The following is a 21,133-nucleotide window of genomic DNA, read 5'->3' as shown; positions in this document are numbered from 1 at the left end:
CCCCATAAGGTTCAATGTAAATAAGGTTAAACTGTTCTGTAACCAATTTTTTTTTAATCAGAAATTTTGAAACAAAGTGACAAAGAACAACAAAGTAACAAAGTACTGTACAATACAGTGGAGAACACTAACCTAGGGGGTGGTTATTGTTTTGAGGTAGAGTTCCCCTCCATAAGGACATTGGGGAGATCTCTTTCAGGGGTTTCCTCTCTTCTTTGTCTCTTAGCTGCAGGGTCAATTTTGGTGAAAAATCTGTCTATAGTCACTTGCTTTTTCCTGCACTTCGTAACCCTCTGGAAATGAGAGACCACGTTATCATTCATCAGATTCAACACTCTGTTCTTTACAGTTATGTTGGGGTGCTGCTTAAAGAAATCCTGGCATGGGTGCGCTCCTGCAGGAAAGAGGGCCCAATCCCGGCCATCTCCCGCCCCCATCCAGCGTGGTCATGGCCATCTCGCCCCCCCCCCTCCAACCAGCACAATCGCAGCCATCTCCCCTTCATCCTCGAGTGGGGAGATGGCCATGATCGCAGTCGCGTTCGTGCAGGGAAGACGGGTGCAGCACAGAACAGCCATGATCAGACACGTCTTCTCTGCACGAACGCAACTGCGATTATGGCCATCTCCCCGCTCAGGGGTGGGGGAGAGATGGCTGTGATCTTGCTGGTTGGAGGCGGGGGAGATGGCCACGATCATGCTGGTTGTGGGGGGGGGGGGGGGAGGGCTGCAATCGTTCTGGTTAGGGCAAGGGGGTTGGCCAAGATTGCGCCCGTCTTTCCTGCAGGAGTGCGCCCGTGATTGCGCTCATCTTCCCTGCACGAACGCAGCTGCGATCGTTGCCCTCTCCCCACTCGCGGGGGGAGGGAGAGGGCTGCGATCTTGGTCGCCACCCAATGCAGAGTTCACGACCCACATCAAAATTTTCATGACATTTTTGTTCGTGACCCGATTTGTTTGTGATCCAAGGCGTTTGTGAGCTGAGGTGCCACTGTATATGGAGACAGGTGCTTCCTCAGATAGCCTTGTGGTGCCTGCTTTAATTTGCAACAGCTCTTCAGAGGAGGTCTTTCACATCAGCCACCATTGACTTTCTACCTGGAGATGCCAAGAATTAAGCCTGGTGCACCACTGACCTATGTTGTCTCTTGCTCTTTGTCATCTTCTGCCAATAGGGCCTTTCCCAGGTAGGAACCTGCTGCCCTGAAGGCCACCTTGCCTCAACAGAAGCCATGGGGCCCTTGATACTCAAGGAAACAATTTTATTCCCCCCAGGAAATTCTGGGCACTGGCCAGCCAGGTATGGCAATGGCCAAGGTAGAGGTGATCCCCAGTCTAAGAAGCGCTCAGCTCAAGTGGGGTGTGTGGGGGAGACTTGAAGTCTCCACTCTATCTGAGATGAGGAAGATAAAAGATGTACAACACCATTTATCCAAGGCCCACCTTGCTCACTCACTGCCTTAAAAGTTACCCAGTTGTGTTCTTTGCTGCTGTTTGGTGCAAATGGCTGTGTCAAGATCAATTGGACTTTATAGGACAAACACAGCATGTTATGACTCCATTTAAACAAGGGCTACTTAAAGATATTCATAGCTGTTATATCTCTTGCTTTATCTTCTGTTATGTTCCTGGGAGGTCATTCATTCCACTCTATTCATTGAAATTATTCAGTAAAAGATCCAATAAAAAAAATCTCAGCTCAGCAAAAGAAGACTGTTACACTCAGGATAATCTGCATTTGTCTATAAGGTTTTTTGTGGTGGATCATAAATTAATTTTCTCCTTGCTGTTCAAACAGCCTTGTATTCTTGCCATAAACCACCAAGGTCAATGCACATGGGACAAACTGGATGTACTGCAGAGATTTTAACTTTTACATTTTGCTAAGTGGTTTTAATTAGGACTGCACTAACTTTTCCCATATAAACAATCTGATGTGGAAATAGCGCTTTCCAGAGCCAAACTATTCCCCATGAATGCTTCATGGCTCTTCTCATGTGAAGGCTGTTCACTGACTTCCTAGTAAAGGCGCTATTTGTTGACTATGGCATCCTAGGGAGCATTTAGTCCACTTGATGATGTCATGCCACCAGCAAAACATCAATAAGCCAATTCAGAGAGAGGACAATGATTCTTGCCCTCACTCTAAATAGGCAAACACTTATTGAAAGAGACGCCCTTCTACTCCCCACACACATACACTTATTCAAAGTACTTACTAACACTGTAACTCTTTTAGGCTTAGTCCCAATACCCATATAGTACTGACTGATTGTCTTTCAATGTGGCAATTTTTTCTCAAATTCTCAGGCTCAGAATATTATCCATGGGGAGCCATGCAACAATGGAATGAACCAGCTGGCCACTGCTGGAAACAGGATGCTGAATGAGATGGTTTCTCTAATGTAGCAGTTGTTTGCAATGTTTGTAACTCTGCTCCAAAGGTCAATCTTCTATGTTTTACAGCAGTTTTAATATTGTGGGATGTGCATTTCTCAGCCATGAAGCTCCCAATGTGATGTATCTCACAGGGATATTGTGAACCTAAACTGAGAGCATCATCTAGTCTAATAATAATCCCAGACTGAGCTCCTTTGAAGAAGGCTAAGAATGTAATATACAAAAGAACAGAATAAAACAATATAAAGCTTCCATCAAGCAGCTGAAGTGCATATAGACAGACAGGATGATTTCCCGGAATATTCTAAGAGAAAAATCTCTGCAAAAAGGTTGCCTCCAAGTCCCAAATCAGCAACTTGAGAAGGCTGGCTTCAGTAGAAGCTGATTTGGTTTCTGAATCAGTTAGAACTTTTCCCTTAATGATCTTGTACTTTAGCATGGTTCACGAGAAACTCCTTCCCACTGTGTGAGACCATCTCTAATCATTGGTCAATTCACTTAGAGAGTTTACTATATTATGCAGTATACAAATATGATTAATAAATATTCTATCCCAATCTTGTCACTTAACGGACAGGTGCTCTTTCCTATCCCAGTCCTACCTGGATATGTCAGGGCTCGAACCCAGGATCTTCTGCACTTAAAAACCAGGAGGGAACACTGGAAGCAGTCTTAAAGCAGCTCAGATAATTAGTCCAGCTTAATAGCATTGCTGAGGCAGGGGTAAGCACCTATTTTGGGACAGTGGGCACATCTGGCAATTGGGGAAACACTTGTGGGCACGATCACAAAATGGCAACCATGGGAGATCTGGCTAGTCACAAGGGAACTTTCCAAACAACTGGAACTTAGGTCTGAGTCACAACTATTTTGAAGTCCCAGCTTGCAGCACCACCTTCTTAATCTCCACCCCGTTCTCTTGGTGGCTGAGCATTTGGTAGAGGAAGGCATTAGTTGTAAGAATTTAGTTGTGAGAAATGAGGATGCAGCAACTGGAGGCCCAAACTTTGCCGTTAAATGCTCCCAGCAGGAAGTAAGAAAGTGTGTTGATTCAAAATGAAAAAGAGCGATGGGTGGAGGACCTTAGCAGGTGCCAAGAGAAGCACACAAGGACATGTTGATGCCTGCAGGTGGTAGGTGGCTGCCCATTGATTGGCAGATGCAGCCCCGACAGAGGTCATTCAAGTCACTTGCTACCTGATCCTTTCAAGGGAAGATGCCAGGAATCATAGAATCACAGAATAATACAGGTGGAAGGGTTAGAGTGCCAACCTCCTGCTATTGCAGGACACTAAGTTACACCATCCCATTCAGGTGACTGTCCAGATGCTTTTTGAATGTCTCTTGTGAAGGAATGCTCACAGCTTCCCCATGTAATAGGTTGCTTTGTTTACTGCTCTGAGAGTCAGGGAATTATCCTGATGTCTAGTCTAAATCTGGTTTCTTTTAACTTAAGTCCATTATTCTGTGTTCTGCACTCTGGAATAAACGAGAAGAGATCTTGTCCTTCCTCTTTGTGACAGCCTTTCAGGTACTTCTAGAGTGCTATCATATCTCCACACAGTCTTCTCTCCTTGAGGCTGAATATGCCCAGTTCTCTCAATCTTCCCTCATACAGCTTTGCCTCCAGTCCTTGAATTATCCTTGTTGCCACCCATGTTCCCCAGCAACTGATGTACCACCGCAGCTCTGCTTCTGAGGAATCAGAACGTGGATTCAAAGTGCAATATCTTAGTGGAACATTGGTTTGCATGAATTGTGCATGCACACACATACACAAAAGTATGATTTGCTAATTTAGAAATACAGAGAGAGAGAGAGAGAGAGAGAGAGAGAGAGAGAGAGAGAGAGAGAGATTACCCAACTCCCTAATCAGAACATTCTTTTCAGACATATGAACAAGGTTACAATGGTAAGACATGCCTGGTGATTGTTCTTTCTTTCTTTCTTTCTTTCTTTCTTTCTTTCTTTCTTTCTTTCTTTCTTTTTCCACAACATGTTATTTGTTTGTAGGCTTATAGCTTTGCAGTTGCACTTTTAAGCCTGATCACACTAAGCCCATACAACTCCATGCTGGGGTGGGAGAGAGAAAGCTTCTGGGAAGGAGAAGGGGGCTTAAGGTGAAGGGGGAAAATATTTAATTTCAGTAAGGTTCCACTGGGAGTTTCAGCAGCATAAAATGCAAGAGGGAAGCTTTCAAAGAACATTGACTTTCAACCTTATTGAACACAAGTATTTCAATTTATCTGTGCTTGGAAGATACTGTATTTTTAGCTTCTCTTCTCCAGAGGCTTAAGTAGTGTTTGGGGAGTTATGGATGGATAAAGATTTTCCCTGCACTTGGTTGGTCTTTGTGGGCCTTGCACTCCTTGTGGAATAACATTGTGCCAAAAAATAATGTCTTTAGGAGACCTCTTGGAACTTCCCTCTGGTCTGCTGGTCTTCCCTTTTCTGAGGAGCCTATAAGCCCAAGTGCCAGCACAGGAAATGAGTTTTCCACCATTCCTTCTCTGCCCAGTTTCTCCTGTGATCAGGAAAGCGGATGGCATCCAGTGCAGAAAAAATGCGAGCATGCAGCAGAAGCATCAGGCGAGAAGCAGCGTGTGGGTCCAAACCAGCAGCACCACTGATGACTCTTTTGGAGCAACCATGCACATTTCCCTTCGCCTGCTCCTTAATCAAGCATTGCAAGTTATCAGTGCTTTGCAACATGCAGATTGTCAGGGTCAGCCTAGAAAGCAGCCGATGGGTAGCACGGCAGGACTGGGCAAACGGCAGGACTGATGGCATGCGTGTGCACGCGCACATGCGTGTAAGAATAAGCGCATTCAGAAAGCCATGCAGGATCAGCCAAAGGGTCCCTCTAATCCAGCCCTCCACTCACCCTGTGGCCAACTAGCTGCCTGTGGGAAAACCACGAGGGTTTTGTGCAGTCAACGGTATGCCCGTACCCATGCTCCCCAGCAATGGATGTACCACTGTAGCCCTGCTTCTGAGGATGCAGTATGTGTCCCAGTTGGCAATATCTTTCAGATGGTTTGAAGCAGAGAAGCATTGGTCTGCTGTGCCATGGAAAGAGAAGCTTAGCTAATCCAGGCACCATGATCTGCATTTGAGGTATTCCTTGGTCTAGCATTTCCAAGGGAGGTCTGAAATGAGGGAGCAAGGAAGAGGGTCATCTCAGTGGTGAGTCCCAATTTATGGAATTATCTTCCCACTGAGAGCTGCCTCGTGCTTCCATTGCTATCTTTTCAGCATCTGGGTAAAACTAGCTCTTACTCCCAGGAATTTAAAGCTGTATTGTTGTTTCCATAGGTCACATTCTCACTGAAATCATTGCTGATGTTTAGACTTTTACAAGTTTTGTTTATTGGAATTTTTACACAATATCTAATTCATTTGTATTGTACCAGTTTTTGCTACAAAAATTTTTGCCATCATATACTCATGATAAATTGTTGAAAACTGTCCAGAGAGCATTGGCTATCCAGTGGTATAGAAATAAAATTAATAAATATAATAATTTCCAAGTCACAAGATGTACTTTGATAGTACACATATGCAAAGAGCTTTTTTCTATCAAGCAAGGAAAGGGTTAATCCAACTGAGGCAAGCTGTGCACAGAAATGCCCGATTAGGTGAGGAAAGGGTTAAACGATGCAATGAAGTGCATGCACGAAATACTGGGTTAGGCAAGGAAAGGGTTAAACCAAGCACAGACAGGCACAGAAATGACACTGTTTACATTCAGACGTTGCATGCAGAGAAGTTTGCGACCAGTTCTGAACGAAATTGTGAAAGGGTAAACTGTTGGTCAAGGCCCATTAAAAAGACGAGCGTTATGACTGGTGAAGTGTGACCAGTGTACTAATTACAACGTTTGGCATCACCGCTAATTGTAACCTGTATTCATAGAGGAGCTACTACAGCCCTTTTCTGCATTTATGCTATGAAAATCTTTCTTTAAAGGTGTTTCTGTGAATGTACTTGGCTTCCCACATTTCCAGAGGATTTTTCCATATCGGGAAGCACATGCAGCCTGGGAGACTGCAATATAATCCACAGGGATATGATCTTGAAAGAAAACAGACGCATCCACCCAGCATCCTCAGCCATATTGCAGTGAAGGCACTCAACACAACACCAAACACATCTTTCCTTTAGGGTTCCTCACTCCCCATACCTACTAGCCAACACACACACACACACACACACACACACACACACACACACACACACACACCTTGAGTTCCAGACCATTTGAATGCTGATCTGGTGGAGACAACCAGAGAAATGAAGATGTCCACCTGGGACAGTGGAAAAACCACCTGTAAGGAATGTGGGCACAGGATTTTGCTTATTCCCCTTCCATGTTTGGAACAGGGCATTGTTCATATTTACTTATTTATCTGGCCAGGGCGACTTCTTTTCTTTTCTTTTCTTTTATAACTTCTTTTATATCGTTTATATTTTTTATTTATTTTATATTATTAATTTTAATTTTATATTGTTATTTTTGTATTGTATTGTATTTTATTGTGTTGTAAGCCGCCCCGAGGCTTTGGCAAGGGGTGGCATAGAAATGTTCTAATAATGATGATGATGATGATGATGATGATGATGATGATGCAAAGTATTACTTTCAGATCACATGAAGTACTAGTTCCCCACTAGCCCAGCACTGAGGCCTCATCTTGAGCATTGCCTCCAGTTCTGGGCACCACAGTTTAAGAAAAATGAAGAACGACTGGAAAAGTTTCACAGGAGGGCAACAAAGATCACTGGAAGCAAAGCCGTATGAGCAGAGATTGGAAGTAGACTGAGGGGAGATAAGACAGCACTCTTCAAGTACTGAAAAGGTTGCCACACAGAAGGAGGTCGGGTTCTCTTCTCAATCTTTCCAGCATGCAGGTCATGGAATAACAGGCCAGGTTACAGGAAGCCAGGTTCTGACCAAACATCAGGAAGAACCTCCTGACTGTTGGAACAATACAACAACAAAACCTATCACCCAAGGATGTTGTGGGGTCTCCCAAACTGCACCTCTCATTTCGGATGAAGTTGCACAGCCATCCGTTAGGGATGCTTTGAGCATGAGTATGGACCTGGTGGTCTTCTGGGCCCCTTCCAACTCTACTATTTCATGATTCTACTATTAGAAGAGAATCAGGATGTTATGGACAAAAGGAATTTTGTGTTTTTCACCTATAAATTATGGGGCTTGTGATCCCAATGACAGATCATACCCCATGCAGTAAAGAAAAGATTTCTGGGGGATCAAAATTGCATACAAACAAGGCCAGGAACCACCTGGTAATATCAGCTCAGTATCCATTTATTATCCAACCTTTCGATGAGGGATGTTGAGTGACTGAGTGTTTAGCCCTTGTGGTACAGACTGGAGTTCCAGTTTTCCAGGAGTGAAGATACACCATGCATGCGATTTCACAGAATGGCGTCACTATATGATTTCTTCGAAATGCACATGGAGAATAGAGCCACGTTTCCAGTTTCAGCTTTGCCTGAGCCATGATAATGCTGTGCAAAGAGATTCGGGTGATGGGTTGGAGTTACGGGGGAGTCTGAGAAGGCCTTTGAATATCAAAGGGGGAGGCAAGCATGCTTGCAGCTGACTCAGCTGCATGAGCTGAGAAGGCTTTGATGGGAAGGTCATGCTGGGAGCTGCCAGTGCTTCTGAGCAATTAAAACCAATTGGGGAGATGAATCGGAGCTGCCGCATTTCAGCGCGGGCTGCCATACTGCATGTCTTCAAAGTCGGTCCTTGAGGATTCCAAGTGGAACAGGGAGTTTTGAGAAGAACTGTCTGGAGATCAAGGGAGCAGGGAGAGGAGGGGCTAACACCTCCATCTGCTGCTGGACATGGACAAGTTCCCCCATACAGGACATGAAAAAGCTGGAACTGGTTTTAAAATGGAACCTCTGCAAGGGTAGAAGAGGACTTCCCTCCACTCCCACCCTTCAGAAAATGCTAAGCAGCTGGGACAATCTACTGAAATGGACGAACAGAGTTCTTGAGATAGGAAGGGACCTGCTCTAAATGATCAGGAAGAATGATCTTCCATGAGCATTGATGAAGGTCTCTTCCCCTCAAGGAAAGACAGTTATGGATCCAACCCAAGACCTAGCTGACCTGCATGCTGGGTTGGCATCAGAAGCTGGTATTCTTGGACACTTGCTGAAGACCAACCTCCAGCAGGGGCTGATTGCTGACCCCTGACCCTGAATGTCATTCATGCTATTGCACAAGCGTTCTTCTGCCCTCCCCAGCCAGATGCAAAACAAAAAGAGTCAGAAGAAGAAGAGCCCGTGAAGAGCATCTGGTCAAAGAGCTCTCAAACGCCGAACTCAACATGGCCCTGAGTAAGTAAAAGAAGAATGAACTTTTGAGTGTCTCTGGGACATGATTTCAAGAAGCAATGAAGTGGCCATAAACAAGAATTGCATTTATGCTCATAAAACACGTAAAAATGTGCCGTTTGCAGCCCCTAAATTGAGCAGGAGAACTTGTCTGTTTCAAGCAGATGCTCATGTTTGATGTAGGGTTCAGGGGAGCTCCCCCGGCGCACCCCTGCTAGGTTCTCCTCAGCTCACCCGACTCCATTCCCATACTTGGTCTTCACCAAGGAAGTGAGCCATGCTAAGGCTGAGCCTCTGAATGCTTGAAGATGCTAGGGGAGACATATCTTGTTCACAGAAACATTCATAAGAATCTTTGTGTATATTTTGCATTGATCTGCATTTTTACCGAATATACACATTTTAAGAAAATGCGTTCAAATGTTATTTTCTCTTATATATGCTTCATTCATTGCCTGCATTTTTCTTATTATTATTGGAGACCTCTATTACCAAATTTCCAGAAGTGTGAATTCTGAGGGACTTTCCATTTATACAAATTCAAACTTGGGTAAGTTCCCATTAAAATATGAAGTGAACCAATACTTCCCCCATTTCTACTACAAATGTAAGGAATCGTGGAAAACACCACTTTAGGGGGCAGGCAGCTTCATGGCAAAGTTTTGCTGCTGCTTATTTTGAATGAGACAAACGTGCCAGGAAAAGTTTGCCTCCGGAAGCACTAACAAACAGCCATTACCCTGAGCCATGCCATTGCATCAGAACCAGTTCCTCCAAGTCCTCTGAAAATGGAAAATTAAGAGTAGAAAGTAATAAAGTTACGAATGGAGGCCAATCCATTGGAACTCTGACCCTTTTCAGAATTCAAGAAAGCTACATTTGCTTTGTGGCCAGCAGCCAAGAGTAGGTCTTTTCTTTCCGGTTGCACATGTTGGATCTAATAAATTTGGCATTTAAATCACTGCCTGTACTGTGAAGGGCATAAACATGCAGTGGATGGTAAACTTTCTATTTTCATCTAACTTTTAATGGAAGGTGAGCATTCAGTTCAGTTCCTGGGGGCTTAAAAAACACAGCAAAGCAAATCAGATGATATTTTAAAACTTCCAAGTGCCTTACATAACGATAGCTGTATGCTTCGACTTTCTCTCAATATCTCTGCATGTTAGAGCACGGTTCCTGCTAGTTTTATGCCTGTTTTGATGCATGGAAAACAAAGGTGGAGCTACTGCTTTTTTGTATGCAAGTTTATGCAGAATTGTTTTTGCCCTGAAACAAAAGTCATGCAACTAATTAACTGAAATAAGGCTGTTTTTGCCATGTTTGTGCCGGCCTGTTGAAAGCGAGGGCAAACAGGGTGGGAAACAAGCATCCCTGAGTGTTATATGTATACAACACTTTTTCTCCAAGGATCAAAAGGTTGTGTGCATGACCCTTTTCCTCTAGCTTCACAACAGCCCTGTAAGGTAGATTCAGTTGAAGTCGGGGACTGTCCAAAGTCTCCCAGTGAACTACATAATGAAGTGCAGACTTGAACCTGAGCCTTCCTAGCCCTGGTCCAACTTTCTAACCACTACATCACACTGGATCTCCTGTGGATTGCAACTTCTGGCTTCTAGGTAGCACCATTGTCTAAGTTTCTTAGCCTTGGTGAGTTTCAGTCCACCAAGATCTGGACAGCTGCACATTCCCCACTCAGATTACATTTTTATTGTGCCTACTTGCATTCATAGTAGTGTGCCATGTTGCTTACAGTTTGCTATATTGATTTGTTGTTACACTGATTATAGAGTTTTGGATTTTTGTGTGTGCATCACTTCAGAACTGCCTTTACAGCTGGAAACACACAGGGCATAACCAAAAGGATTGTTCCCTATAGGGGCGGCCGTCCTCCTCCAATCTCAGAGGATTCTGTGCATCCTATGCAGGGTAGGAGAAGCACTGAGGGGAAAATCAATTTTGGCTATCCAACTGCGGCACTTTAGAGGGGGTAGGAAGGAGGCTGAGATGCCCCCTCTGCCTTCCCACTAAACTCCTTCTCCGAAGGATCACTTTTCCAACTTCAGAGAAACAACTGTCATGGCTATTTCTGCACTGCACGAGATCTTTTTTCCAACTTCAGATTTGGGAATTGGAGGTATTCTACGCTGCCTGGGGCATAGCATTGCTCTCTTAATGAAGCAAGCAGGCAGGCAGGCAAGGATGGTTTCTTCAATCTGGTCCCAGTCTCAACACACACACACACACACACACACACACACACACAGGGGGAGAGAGAGAGAGAGAGAGAGAGAGAGAGAGAGAGAGAGAGAGAGAGAGGGCGCTGTTTCCATGCTTCAGTAATGTTGGCATTATCTAATATAAAGGGCTTCACAGTTGTGACATATCTGTAGGGAGACCACAGTATACCAAATACAATGATAGATTTAATATTCCTCTCTGGGTTGTGTATGCCAAGTTCCAGCTAGGCCTGCATTCTTCAACTTTATAACCATGAAGTCCTTGCTGCTAGAAGATGCTGACACCATTGATTGCACATGGTGCGCTCTTTGTGCATGACAAAGTGCACTTCTAGCTCCTACTAGATGGGGATGCTCTGGGATTCAGCTCAATCCCCATTTCGGAGCCAACCAACCTGATTGGCGTCTCCCAGACTCTTTCACATTTCGTAGTTCTCCAATTGTTGCAATGCAGTTCTTGGCTCCAAAAATGCATGTAAAAACTGTATAGTTTAGGATAAAATAGAAAATGCATCTTTTGAGAGACAATGCATTGAGAGTTGCAAACTGTAAGAGAAGATGGATTTGAAAACTACGTGTATTTAAATGCCTATTTTGTGCAGATTTTAAAAATAGCTGTTTAATGCACAAATGGATGTGACAGACTTATGACTGAGCACATGCAGGCCAGACTAGAAGTTCAGAAGAAAACTAATTCATCCAACCTTGATTTTGACCTATGGGGGATCCACTAGGCCATCTATGTGCCTGAAAATGCAACTACTCTTTACAAGGTAGTAAACCATGTGCTACAGCTCTTAATCCTCCAAAGGCAGACCTGTCTCTAAATTTTCATGAAAGATTATCTCTTCATAGTCCCATTTTGTCCTTAGACACATGGGGAAAAAAACTGATCAACCTGCAAGAGAATTAATAAAGCACTTTCCTTTAATAGAACCACAATCAGTTTCAAAACATGTATGGTTAGAGGAAGTGACTTCCAGGAAAGAGGATTTAAGTCTGCAGGTTGAACTAGAGGTTCCTGATGCTTATTTGGAAAGCAGAGCCAGTTACTGATAGACCCCCTCAGCAGACCCTGCAGCCCAGAAGTGATCAACCTTGTGTTCTGGGGTCGGATCTCTTGAGGAAGTTCTCACTGAAGGCAAATACAGGATCCAAGCCATGGCCAAGAATGTCTAGACTTGAACCAGGCCTTCCCCACAGATGCTGAGTAGAAATGGGAGAATCAGAAGAACTTGAGTGCCCTGTGCCTCCTTGAATTCCATTTCGAAGTTTGTTCTGACTTGTGTCTATATCAAATTGTGAGGTTTTATGTGTGTGTGGGGGGGGTGCATTTTGCATGAACATACACTTTCCTGTGTATTTTTCCAAATCAACAGATCAGTTGCGTGAATCGATGAAATACATGCTTTTTGAAACGCGTGCAATTTTTAAACTTATGCATTTCCTGGAAAGGACTCCTTTTGAAATGCACGCATGCTGGCAAAGACATTATTTTGCAGTCTGCATGTCACGGTGCAAACCTGGAAATGGATGGACCAGTCACAGATTTCATCCATGCTCAGTCTGGAAGGTGTGAACTGGGAAAAATCTGGGGAAAATATAATAATCAATAAGTAATAAATGATGATAGAAGTCCTGTACCAAAGCAAATAAAATGAATTTTCAGTTTGTTTTTATCAGGATCTATCCAGGATTTTATCATAGATCATCCATTAATATCTCAAATACTAATTCAAGAGAATAGTAACAGCTCAAAGTCTCTCTCTCTCTCTCTCTCTCTCTCTCTCTCTCTCTCTCTCTCTCTCTCTCTCTCTCTCTCTGATCTTTTCAATGGGAGATGCTAGAAATTGAACCTCGGACCTTCCTCAGGCATTCTACAATTGAGCTATGCCCCTCTCCAAGGGAAAACAAGGAGTTGTAGATGAACAATGCCCATTAATCAACCCACAGACTGAAACCTCTTTGTTGCTCTTAAGTGGATAACCGGAGATTCAGGGACAAGACAGCCGGTGAAGCGAAAGTGTTGAAGAGATGCATGTTGAAACGGATATGCAAACGCAGCAGCTGAATGGTAGAATTAATGAAAGATCAGTGTGCTCAGGGCACTTGCATGCCTGGCTGTGGATTGAGCACCAACACTGTACCTTCCAACAGCCTTGGGGGCATACAAAATGCATTTTAAAGGTTTTGTAATGGAATCCCCTGAATTCCATTCAGATGCTCTTCTTTGGTGGTTTAGTCCCACAGGGTATGGCTCAAGTCCTTTTGCCCTGCATATAGAAGTGAGCCTATTTAGCTATAGGCATTCCTCTGTCTAAGTGGTTTATTTTCTTTGTTTTACTTTTAAAATCAAGTTTGTCTTTCCCTCATCCTGCAAAGATCCCAAGACGGCCCACACAGTCCTCCTTCACTCCATTTTGCCCCCACAATGACCCAGAACCGTTTTATTCTCCCATTATTTTAATGCTTAGCCAGTTTTAATTGTGATTTTACTGTGAATTGCTGGTTGCTGTGCCATTTTTATCTGTGCTTGTTGTAAACATATCCTGAGACACTAGTAGTGGGATGGTCTACAAAAGCTTTAAACAGTGCCAGGCAAAAATGAGTAGCACCAGTGAGCTTTATAGCCAGCCAGGGACTAGAACCCAGTTCTTCCAAGGCCCAGTCCAGCTTTCTAGCCGCTGGACCACAATGGCTCTGGAGTTTCCAGTTATACCAAGGGAGCTAATTCTCAACAGGTGTGATGCGTTCAGTGGCACCACCGTGCCACCGTTGCAGTTCCTGTGTGGCACAGTGTGGCTGCTTGTTCCTATCATCCATAAACCACTCCCTTTACCTTCTTTTCCCCACACATACAGTACAATTACTAGCTGATGGTACCGGTTTTGGGAGGTGAGGCAACACTGGGCTTGTTCTCCAGGGGGTGGCCACCAGATCCGATCCCCCGAGATGCACGCCTGACGTCTGATATTGCATTTGGGGGACCTCCGTTGAACACCACCCGGCCATAGAATGTGCCCAAGCACCAGCTTGGTTTCACTGGAGAAGACCATCATGCTGGGCAAGTCAAAGGCAGAAGAAGAGAAAGACCAACTATGGGATGGATGGACTCCACAAAGGAAGCCCCAGACAAGAGCTGAGCAGGGTTGTCAAGGACAGGGCCATCTGGAGGGCCTTCATTCAGAGGGTGCCCATAAGTTGGAGCTGACCTGATGGCGCGTGACAACAATGACAACAACCAGCTTGGTGCCCATAATAGGTGGTATCTCTTGCATCAACCAGCTAAACATGCCTGTGAATCAGTATGCAGTGAGATGTGTAATTGGCAAATAGAGGGAGGGTCCCTGATAGGGGGAGAATCAGTGATGGACCCTCCTGTGCTCCCAGGCACATGCCTGATCATGTACACAAGCAAGAGAGGAGCATTATAGACAGTTCTGAATTCCAGGCTTGAAAAAAAATCATTGCCCTGCCTAGCTTTCACTAAGATGTTTTGACGCTCTTACAAGAAAGAGCAAAAGCATCTTGGAATGGCATAATTTTGTCTACAAATGGCAAACAAAAGCCCTTTATTTTAATATTAGCGTTTGTGTGCGATTTTTTTGTTCAACCAGTTTTTGGTAGATTATAGAATACTCTGGTTTTCCTTATTCCTACCATTTTGGAACAATTAACATCTTAACAGAGCAGATAATGTTTAACAGGCAATTAAGTTCCTCATTTAGAACAATCAGGAAATCCAGGTGTTAACAGGCTGCAGGGGAGGGTGGGGTATTTGTGCCATAAAATCTGCTTAAGCGGTATGGAAAGAGTGTAAACGAACTGCTGCAAAGTCTTTGAATTAGAGCTCCCCTGGAACATGTTTTAGTGTCTGGTGTCACATATGGAGCGTATGCAGTAGTAACACAAAATGAGTGCCTCTGAGAGTATCCAGAGTGCCTAACAGGAGCAGGTAGCTGGCACTGTTTGGGTGCATAGATTGTCAATTCTTCCAGTCCCGACTCTTTCTACGAAATTGCTGCTTGGCACAGAGAAATTCACACTGCAGTCTTACCCTGGTTATTCAGAAGTAAATCCCATTGTGTTGTTCCCAATGGCCTTCTGGCCCCTTCCAACTCTACTATTCTACTCTGTGAGTTCAATCATACCTACCCCAGGTACACAGCAGCCTTAATCAACAAATCCATCTCCACAATTTTATTACCATGCTAGGAAAAGGGTCATTATATCACACTTTTAATTAAAAGGAGATAATAATGTGTTAGGTGTGCTACCTTTTTAAAAGGCAGTGTGATGTAGTGGTTAAGAGCATGGGACTGGAACTCAGGAAATCCAGGTTCTGGTCCCCACTCAGCCATGGAGCCAACTGGGTGACTTTGGGCCAGTCACGGACTCTCAGCCCAACCTACCTCACAGGGTTGTTGTTGTGGGGGTAAGATTGAGAGCAGGGGGAAGAGAATGATGTAAGCTGCATTGAGTTCAGTGAAAGAAAAAAGTGGGATATAAATCTTATGAATGCATGCATGAATGCATGAAAATAATGCCTTTTAATGGCTTACAACAACCTTCCACAACTTGGTACACACATACTGATATCTCAGATATCACTTCCCATCAGCCCTAGCAAGCAAGGCTGATGATCTGGAGGAATATCCCCAGATATCTGGAGGGCACTAGTTTGGAGAAGGCTCATGGAGAAGATTGAACAGGCTATGCTGGACCATTTTGTGTCAGAATCCTTCTATAGACCTAGGGGCAGGTGGCAGTGTTGGGGCTTTGTCGTCCAGCATTAGACCAGACAGCAGGCAGAAGAACACAACTCTGCTTTATTTACCTCGTTCTAGACCTGATTGAAATGAGCTTGGAGTTCTCTGACCTGAAGATGCTGCAGCTATTCAGCTTTTTTTCCTAGGCTCTGCAGCTCTCACTTCTGGGCAGGGAATTTGCCCTTGTCTGCATAGTGGCTTAGCTTGGTTCCCTTCACTGAGAAGCAAGTTGGACGCAGTGGCCTTCTTGGCCTCTTCCAACTACTCTTCTATGATTCCCAGCAGATGCTGCATCTGAAGTCTGCAAATATTCATTGGGACTGATAGCCACGGATAGCTTTCCTCTCCGAATCGCTCACTTCCCTTTTCCATGCCATCAATGCTGGTGGTGATTACACCATCAACAATTACCCAGCTGGCATCGATTCTAACACAGTGTAGTTCAGGCACCGTGTTAAGAAGCACCACTTTCTGTCGCGCATCATTCAACAGCGTTTTAAACCTCAAGTTCCAGCAATGTCAGAAAGGGAGAAAAGCTCTCTCTCTACTTCCTTGCATACCTTTTTAAAACTTCAGCCTTTCCCACCACTACCGCTTTTTCTGAAATAAAACATCCCAACCTTTTCAACCGTTCCTCCAAATGACTTGCTCCAGTCCTCACTTTGGCTGGCTTTTCTGCCCCTTCTCTACAGCATCCTCCAGGTAATATCTCAGAATGTGAACGGCTGCTGAATATTCAGCAAACATTTGAGGGATGTATACTTCAAATTCTGTGACTCAATATTTGTTATTTGGCAGTTGGTATTTGGCACTATTTGATTGCTGACATATAATATTTGGCATGACAGCTGATGGGATTTCTTCCAAAACATCTGTGAGATTCTGACAAGTGTAAAGCAATTAAATTCTAACTTTGAGGTAAAATTAAAATTCGAGTGACAAAACAGATATGCACATTTTTGTGTTGCCATTATTCAGTGCTGTCATCTTCCACTAGGCCTTTCTGAACACTGCAGAGACAGAAGAATCTGGCTTTTTTCCTCTTCTCTGCCACATAGAACAATATTCACATTTATTGAACACATCTGTGCACAGCTTTCTTCCTGAAAAGCTCTAGTACACAAATTCTGTTTAAAGCCCTCACGAATCCTATTGATGTGGGGTGGGTGGAGAAATAGGAGTTTGCCAAAGGCTACAGAGAAAGTTTTGAAAAGCCTGAATAAGTATCCCTAAAATTAACAATTTAAAAACATAGCTTGCAATATTAGTAAAATAAAATGCCATTTGTTATCCCATCTTTCTCTTTCTCTCTAGATAGATAAATTGATGATGATGATGATGATGATGATGATGATAATGATTCTTTCTATACTGCCCCCCAGCTGAAGCTTTCTGGGCAGTTTACGCAATCCATGAAAACAAATGATAAAAAATACAGTGAAAAATAAGGGGGAAAACATTAAAAAGTTTAAAGAACTAAAACCAGCTAAGAACAGATGGTAAACAATATGAAGAATGATTTTAAAAAGTGATTCCTCTAAAGCCTCTGACTTAGTCCTTAAAAGCCTCAGAAAAGAGGGGCTGCTTAACCTGGTGCTGAAAAGATGTCCAATTCAGCATCAGCCCGGTCACAGTGGGGAGGTTCTTCCATAGATGGGGGCCACCACCAAGCAAGTCTTGCCCTAGTTGCCATCTTCCTTGGAGCAGGCACCGTAATAATCCCCGTTAGGCAAGCTGATCTGGGGACCCCTTTGACAGAGAAACAGCATGAAAATACCTCATGTATTTTGAATTTGCAGGATTTTCTTTTCCACTCTGAAATGCTGAGGCATTGCTTTTTTCCCTAACACAAGAGAAAGACCTGACACAGGTACCAGGAGAACATGAACAAGTCTTCATGGCACCGGGCATGGAGCTTGCATTGGGCCATACCACTTAAATGGTGTTTTTCCATCGTTGTTTGTCTCTTACCGCTGATTTGCCACTTCGAGCTGCTTCTTGCCGTACGCTCAGAAACTGGCCAAACTTTCCCCCATTCTTTGTTTTTCCTGAAACCGTAATCAATCTTTGACCTAGTTTTCATCAAAACTTAGATGGTGTGCTTTTTGGGGGGGGGGGAGGGAGAAGGACGAGTTTCACGAGGCGTATGCTACGCTTTTGTGTCACACGAATGCTCCTTTTCAGTGCCCAGGTTGCATGCGAAGTGCTGAATCGAACACATGAACTCCCTGTGCTCCCTTAAGGACATAGGCAGGCTGCAGACAAGCCCAATCAAAGGGATGCCAACAGGCCAAAAGCAATTCCAATGGAGCAAAGCTCTGGGAACGGAGCCAAGCTCAGGGAGCCAAGGTTCAAGGTGGATGCCAGGAAGCACTTCCTGACAGTTAGGACCCCAAGAGCATGGAATGGGCTTCCATGGGAGGTGATTGAAGCCCCATTGGTGAGGGAGTTCAAAGATAGACTGGACATGCACATGATAGGCATAGCATGAGTGGAGCCGGCGGGAGCCAGGGGTCAGACTAGATGGCCCGGGAGACCCCTTCTGACGCCCTCTGTTTCTATGTTTCCAATTGGTTTGTTTTACTCTTCATAGCACCACTTGGTGGCAATCCAATTGGCACTGCGGTGCCAAGATTTGTGCCATCACATGGGCCGCTTGTAGTCCCCAGTTCATCACACACGCCAACCTGAATGCCTCCCCTGGTATTTCCTCCAAAGTTCATGGTTGCCATTTCCTCCAACACTGCATGCTGCGTGGTCAGTAAAACATGACACCAGCAAGACCTGGCCCCCATCACAGGAATGATAAAATTCAGCCATGGGGTCACTGGCATGTTGCCAAGTGATGATACTCTGGTGTGCCCACAGCTGGAGTATCGTGTTCAGTTTGGGCTCTGCATTACAGGAAGGATATAACCAGGTTGGAATCCATGCAGGGTAGGGCCGCGAGGATGGTGGCCAGATTGCAGAGAAAGCCATATGAGGTGAGGGAGCTGGGTTTTTTCAGACTGGAGAAGAGGAGGCTCCGAGGGGATCTGTTGATGACATATAAGTATAAGACATATAAGGGGGTGTCATACGGAGATGGGTAGAGACCTGCTCTCCCCTGCAGAGGAGGGCTGGACGTGCTTCAATGAAGCCAAGCTCAGGGAACCAAGGTTCAATTTGGATGCCAGGAAGCACTTCCAGACAGTTGGTCCCCGAGAGTGTGGAATGGGCTTCCACAAGGAGACTGAAGCCCCATTGGTGAGGGTGTTCAAGGATAGGCTGGACACGCATATGGTAGGCATGCCATGAGCAGAGCTGTCTGGAGCTGAGGGTCAGACTAGATGGCCAGGGAGACCCCTTCTAACTGACTCTGTTTCTCTGATACACAAAAGGGTGTGAACTTTGCCCCCACTGTTCTCCTCCATATCCTTGCCTTTGACTTTTGGGTACTTCCACATCTGTACTTCAGCATTGCTATGGGCTTAGAATATCTCCATTCGATCTTTCCTCCCGTCAAACAGCTCTGTAAGGCTCAAAACCTTGCAGTAGGAGCAGATGAGTCAAAGCCAGATTCATCTTGTTTCTGAGTTTACTGCATCATGTTCACTGCACTGACCTGATGCTTCAACAGCTTCTGCACCGGCAGCAGAGGTGCATTTCAACTGCAGATGTGTAATACACATTTGGGAGCATTTGCTTTCTGAAAGCATCTCTCTTTAAAAATCACAGTCCTAACAGAAGACAGGATCTTGCAGGATCTTTGCATGACATGAAACTTGGCCTTTGAAAAGCAGCATGTTTTGTTGTTGTTCTCCTTGCAACATGTGGGCAAATATCACAGTGCTAATTTGGAATGCAATTGCCAACAAACACAGAGTTCCCTTTGCTCCACATTGAATCAATATAATGAAAAATAATCCTCCCCCATCATCTTGCTGTGCTACGTAAAATTAGCGTTTTTAGGTAACGAGGCATTTTGCAGATGAATCCTTCCAAACCACATCAAAGAATCTGATCTGACTTAGAAGTCTCCTGAGCCTAAAGGAGTCGCAGCTGTGGATCGAAACAATTTATTAAAGCCAAAGCAAAGATACTCCTGGGAAGCACTGAGCTCTCTCTGTATTATTTTACTACCTAGACTCAGCACCACTGTTTAGCTTGGGTTGAAAATTCTCAGCTTCCCTTTCTTCCTCATATCAGCATGAAGAGGGTGCAAGGAGAGGTTGCGTTATGGGGCAAGCTGGAAATCATGGATTAAAGATGATTACTGCAAGATAATGAGTGTTCTTAAGCAACATGGCCTGCAGGGGAACTCTTCACAGTCTAGAAGTGGAGATGGAGAAATAGCTGGAAATGACGGAGAGGAGCAGGGGACTCTGAAGTACTGTCTCCTATCAAAGAAGATCAACAGAGATCAGCACTGGTGCGCAATTTCTGACACTCACATTGCAGCAGCGCAGTAATAATCAGCCTTATGAGGACAGGGTACAGGATGCATCCTTAGGTTTAGGATCCTTGGAACTTTGTTCATAGAACAATAGAATCATAGCATAGTAGAGCTGGAAGGGGCCATGAAGGCCATCGGGTCCAACTTCCTGCCGTTGCAAGACACCATGCTACACCATCCCATTCAGTTGGCTGTCCAGTTTTGTTTTGAATGTCTCTAGTGTGGGAGCGCCCACCACCTCTCTAGGCAGCTGGTTCCACTGTCCTATTGCTCTGACCGTGAGGAAGCTTTTGCTGATGTCCAGCCTGAATCTGGGTTGTTGCACCTTGAATTGATTATTCAGTGTCCTGCACTTTGGCATCAGTAAGAAAAGATCTTGGCCTTCCTCTTTGTGACAGCCTTCCAGGTACTTATAGAAGGATATAGAAACATAGAAACAGAGTGAGTCAGAAGGGGTCTCCTGGGCCATCTAGTCTGACCTCTGGCACCAGCCAGTTCCACTCACGACATACCCACCATATCATGTCCCTTCTCAGTCTTCTCTAGAACAGAACATCCCTTCCCAGGCCCAAGGACATAGTCCTGCTGTCATCCTCTGCCCAGCTGACCTGAAGCCCCTGTAGAAGGACTTCTCCTTTGTCCAGCAAGTATCTTAGCCTGGACACTAAACTGAGAGTCAGGCCAGCTCCCACAGGAGGGTGGATCAGTCCACATTGCAGTTCTTCTCAGTCTACAGGAGGACTTCTGCCACAACCTCATCTGTCCTGCATTGAGAGGACTGTAACAGCCTGACATGATGTTGCCTACCATGATCTGTCTTTGCTTACAAGACTCAATCTTATCTGCCTTGACCTCATGCCAGATGCTATTGGAAGCTGCAGTCTACAGGGGAGATGTCCAACCACAGCATCT

The sequence above is a fragment of the Varanus komodoensis genome, unplaced genomic scaffold (genome assembly GCF_004798865.1).
Source record: "Varanus komodoensis strain SLA01 unplaced genomic scaffold, ASM479886v1 scaffold22, whole genome shotgun sequence".
NCBI lineage: Eukaryota > Metazoa > Chordata > Lepidosauria > Squamata > Varanidae > Varanus > Varanus komodoensis.
The sequence above is the reverse complement of the archived record's forward strand: the minus strand, read 5'-3'. Positions refer to the sequence as shown.